We start from the raw sequence: 6,000 nt of genomic DNA, 5'->3' as shown, positions 1-6,000 counted from the left end.
TTTTCCTTTTTTAGTTTTGAGAATGAAAATTATTAAAATAAGGCAAGTGTTTCTGATTTTTTTTTAATTGGAGGTACAGTAGGGATGACAGAGAAAAGAAAAGGTTGGAGTGAAAGAGATGAAAGAGAAATGGTTGAGAAGAATGAGAGAGATAGGTATAGGTTTGGGGGTTTCTTTTTTTAATTTTTTAATTTTGAGAATGAAAATTATTAAAATACCCTTAACCTTAAAACTTAGAATTCATGATATATAGGAATATTTTTGTCTACTGAAACCCGGTACACATTGCTAAAATGTACCAACTGAAAAACAGGCGTAAATATATATATATATATATATATATATATATATATATTATTAAATATTTACTATCATTATATTTTATTAGTCAATTTATTAAAGTGATCTAATTAATTAAATTATGGTAAGAATGTCATGAAATATTTATTGTATAGAGACCATAAATAATATGTTAATTTATCGAAGGGTCAAATTAAAATATTGAAAAGTAGATAAAAATTACATAAAAGAATCATATTCCTTATAAGTAAGTATGTACTATTTTTCTCATTTCTTGTTATTCATTTTTATTATAAAAGATAATCAAGAAAATTATTCATTTTTATTATTCATTTTTAATGATAAATGTAAATTAATATTCTATGAAAATTGAAAATTATTCTATTTATAAATAGTTTATTACTAATTTATAATTCATATCTTTTGAATTCATAATCTAACATTATATTTTAAGATAATCAATTATATCCTTTTATAGAAAATAATATTAACACCAATATATTAGATATGCAAAACATTAAAAAAAAATTCTTAAACTAACATACTTGATTATTAATTTTAACATAACTAATTATTTCTCAAATGTATTTTAAAAATAAATTTTGACTTGACCCACAATTGATCATACATTTATCGTAGTTAACTAAATGTTCGAGAGAAAATGATTTCAAAACAGATTTATTCTCAAAATCATTACAAAAGGATAGATCACTTTACAAAATTGTTATATTACTTTGGCCATGAAGGACGAAAAGAATCTTAAACATAATTACACTCGAAAATCGTTAAAAAGATCAAATTTCCTTTTCCCAACAGTATTAAGCTCTAATTTTTTAGCATATAAGAAATAGATTCTGATCTTAAACTCTAAATTAAAGTATATAGTTCTCACACTCTTTGTTTAGCATATAGTATCTTATTATAAAGGCATGAAATATGAAATTTTAATTTCAATTATGAACTGTGCCAATAAAAAAGTTGAGCATGCATCATTTGCAGCATCATGGATACGTCACAAAACATAATTATGATATGATATACTTGACCATTTGACAAAAGGCATAGTAATTAGTATTATAAGTCAAGCACTGACCACGTGTTAGCTGATATAAAATCCTACCTAATTAAAATTACTTGTCTGCTTAAAAAGAAATATATTGTCTTCAATATGTTTTAATAAATTTAATTGATATTAAAATATTAAATGTCAATAAAAAAAATAAATAATTTAAAGTGAATGTCTGAATGCTTTTTGTCTCGTGAAATCAACTCTTAACCAATGTTGAAATTATTTTAGTATCTGTTTTGGTAGCATAGCTGTGACTTTTGATTCACATTAGTGGAAAGTTTTCTTATTTAGCAGGAGAAATAAAGTAGAGGTGAAGATAATAGGAAGTAATTGGACTCAATATTTATATTTAAAACATAATTTCAAATTTTTAATCACAAATTTAAACCCATATCTATTTTAAAAGAATAGTTATGATTTTTAAAAATGAGTTTGATATTATTTTTAAATTTATTTTTTTTAAAAAAATCAGTATTAAATTCAAAATAACTTAAAATTGTTATATATTTTATAAAAATAATTTTTAGAATGAAAATTTGTTGCAATAATTTATATTTAATAAAATTCACAAATAAAAAATAATTAAAGAAATTAAATTTTGTATATTTGGTACATATTTTTTATTTAGTTATGTATAATATTTGATATAATGAATTTGGAATGTATCACTTTAGAATAAAATCTAAAAGCAAATAATATATCTTGAAAAAAGTTGGTGTAGAAACGTGAATACACATGGATGGACGGGGGTTTTAACATTTTAATCCAAAATATAGTTTAAAATTCAATTAAAATATAATCCAACCTAAATAATTAGATTGAAATTAAATTAAAATTCATATTCTTCTTAAAAAATCAATTGAAATTTTATAAAAAAAAAAATAGATAATTACTATATTTTAAATCAAAATTCACTTTTTGCTAAAACAAAATAGTTTGAATGACTACCAATAAGTTTGATGCCAATTTTAAAAATGATCTTTAATAAAAAAAAATGAGATATATTTTTTAAAAGAATTTTTTAAAATGAAAATATATATGATAGAATCTTGGTTTAATGTTTCGGTAGGTCCCTATTTTCGTCAGAATCTCAAATAGATCTCCTTCTTTTTCAACATCTTAATTGGGTCCTTATTTTTGTAAAATTGAATCAAATAGAGACTTACTGTCAAATTGGACAAACGTCGTTTAGGAGGCCCTGACGTGGCATGCTAACAATATACTTTTAATTGATGTGGCAGTAAAAACCTGAGTGTGAAATAAAAACCTAGTGGCTGGCCTAGTGGTCGCCTTGGTGGTCGGCCACTTGGTCTAGTGGTTAGTCGTCCTGGTGGGTGGTCGGCCTGATGGTCAGCCTGGTAGTTGACCACTCGGTATCAAGCTGAGTGGCCGAGCATCAGGCTAAGTGGCCGACCACCAAGCCGACCACCAGACCGAGTGGCCGAGCACCAGGCCGACTACTAGGTTTTTACTTCACAATCAGGTTTTTACTGCCACGTTAATTAAAAGTATATTATCAGCATGTCACGTTAAGACCTCCTAAACGGCGTTTGTCCAATTTGACAGCAAGTCTTTATTTAATTCAATTTTACAAAAATAAGAACCCAGTTGCAACACTGAAAAAGAAGTAGACCTATTTAAGATTCTGGACGAAAATAGAGACATACTGAAACATTAAACCTATAATCTTTCATATTTTGTAAAATATATAATTAATTAATAATAAAAAATAAAGTAGCACATTTTTTTATACTTAGTATATGTTTAGTGTAGGTAATATACAACATTTGGCATACGTTTGGAATATGGGTCACTTTCCGAATAAGAACAAATTATGTATTACTAAAAAGATTCCTGTTGAAATATGAGGATGAAGGATATCAATTAATATAATTTAATAAAAGATATACATATATATATATATATATATATATATATATATATATATATATATATATATATATATATATATATATATATATATATATATATATAAATAACATGCATGTTTAAACATTAAGATAAAGTTACCCAATAAAGTTTTCATTATATTCTTTTCTTATTCTCACGGTAAATCAAATATACACACAAGTAATATTATGAAAAAAGTTAGTGAACCTAAATCATATGCATGCTTTATCGGTATGTATATTTTTATCTCTTATGTCATCAATAATTACAAAATGAAATTAGGTTAAACACGTATGAAATATACATTCAGTCAAATAATATATTCAATAATTTTCATTAATATTTATTTAAATAAATGTTATTTATGTGTAAGTTTTATATAAAAATGTTTCACACTAAGTATTATTAATTTTTTATATTTTAAGACATCATTTCACTTACTCTTAAGTGGAATAATAAAGTTTAGCATCCCCTTAATATTTCTTTTACAGTGAACTTCATTTTTTTTTATTTCCAATCAATTTTAAAATTAATATCATTTATAAATATAAAATTAGTTTTTTTTTAAAGAAAATATAGATCTAAATTTCAATCCAATTATTTAATTTGAATTTTAGAAATTTAAGCTAATAAGTTTAGGAAATATAAATTTATATTTGACAATCTATTTTATTAGTTCAATAATACATGAGATGCAATTTTTGTTTAAAATGTTTTTATTTAAAAAAAAAAAGAAGGGAATAATGAGTAGAGAAAGTGGAGGCTCCTCCATGTCCCATCCTTTTATTGATTAAGGACATGATGACCTAATTATTGGTCAAAATATATTACAAAGCAAACCTTTTCTTGAATTGAAGAGTGATTTCAATATAAAAATTAGCCAAACCTAAAGATATTGTGATAAAGAAAACTCCTCCACTCATTTTGGCATCACTTCCTTCAAATCATCAAATGCAACTCTTCCATCTCCACCTTTTCTATGCTTCCATGCAAGTTTGTGCTTAAAGTCAAAGGAGTGGACCTTATAAATCTTTTATATTACTCTTTAGAGAAAGCTCACCCACCTTTGTTCCCTCACGTGTCATGTTTATGCTTATTTCATTACCAAAGAAGAAGAAAAAAAAGTCATTAAGTTTAGCAAATAATTCATCTTATTACTTATCAAGTTATCACCAATCTTTTTCAAGCATGTCTTTCGTAGAAATTTGCTTAAGATCTTTCGGCGATAATTAAGATGAATAATGCACCAAATAATGGAGCCTAGGCATTTCACTTTCAATAACCTATTAAATATTAACTCAACAAAGAAATAATTTCTTAATATTACTAGGGCATGCAAAGAAACCCTTCTTATTTAATTGGATGATGACATATTAATAATTTTTTGACAATACTATTTTATTAGTTGGTATATTTAAAACACGTTAATTAGAAACTATCACATAAAAAATTATAAAAGAGTTATAAAAAGAATTGTTAAAAAGATATTTTTCTATTTAATTATGTTCCATTTTTGTAAAGATATTCAAGAAATGAGTATTAAGGATTTCTTTTAATTGGACGTTAACCTATTCGAGACATACAAGTTATGGGAATAAAATCTCGCTTATTTTACCAAAGTTGATATATATATATATATATATATATATATATATATATATATATATATATATATATATATATATTAAAATGAAACAACAAATTATAAAATAACAAAACTTAAAAAATTATGCAAGGTAGCAGGCACCGTTTTGTTACCTAACCTTGACGAGTAACCCACTCTATCTTATCTTTGACTGGCAATTACTGAGTCGAGTCAAAATGGACATGATTTTTGTTCCCTCTTAATTTACAATATAAAAAAGAAAACTACTTAAATAGATAGTATAACTTATTTAAATTAGTTTGAAAAGAAAAGTATAGAAAATTAAAAGTTAAAAGTGAAAAAAAAAAAAGAAAACAACAAAATTCACATAAAAGATGCATTTATAATCAATTATGAGTACATTTAATAATAATAATATAATTGAAATAATACATAAAGTTATTAATATCAAATAAAATTATATCACTTCATATATAATCACTTTCTTTTTTCTTTTTTTCTTTTTTTCACTTTCACCTTTCATGGTCTATTCAAACAAACTATTACAATTATTTGATTCTCTTTCTAATATATAGGATATATAATTATTAGACTTGAGTTGACGAAAACGGATATTTTTATAAGTCGTTTTAAAAGGAGATTTTAATAATTAATTATATGCTGGTTTAATTAAAAAAAATTTTAATTTATTACACAAGTTTATTTTAGTAGTTTTTAGCATGTTTTAGATACAACTTTAATTGCAATCTCACCCCATTATTTGCTGGCTTCTTACATTTTTATCTTAAGTTATTCAATTGAATGTATTTCTACCTTTTTTAATTTTTTTTGTCACTAACAAATATTCTTAAAATATTTTAAATTATAAAGGAATTATTCTTTTTTACGTAAAAATAATATTATTCAAAATTTGTTCAAATATTCAATAATATAATATGTAATTAAATTATAAATTTTTCTAATAAGAAATATAGACATAAGAAAACGAAAAATACAAAACAACTACGGCCAACCATTACTCATAAGACTATTGCATGATGAAAACGAGAAAAATAAACCTTTATACATATATAAACACAATTTTTTTAATTAATATATGAATATAATTGAATTT

This window comes from Vigna radiata, unplaced genomic scaffold, assembly GCF_000741045.1.
Source record: "Vigna radiata var. radiata cultivar VC1973A unplaced genomic scaffold, Vradiata_ver6 scaffold_324, whole genome shotgun sequence".
Lineage (NCBI taxonomy): Eukaryota > Viridiplantae > Streptophyta > Magnoliopsida > Fabales > Fabaceae > Vigna > Vigna radiata.
Note: the sequence above shows the minus strand (reverse complement) of the source record.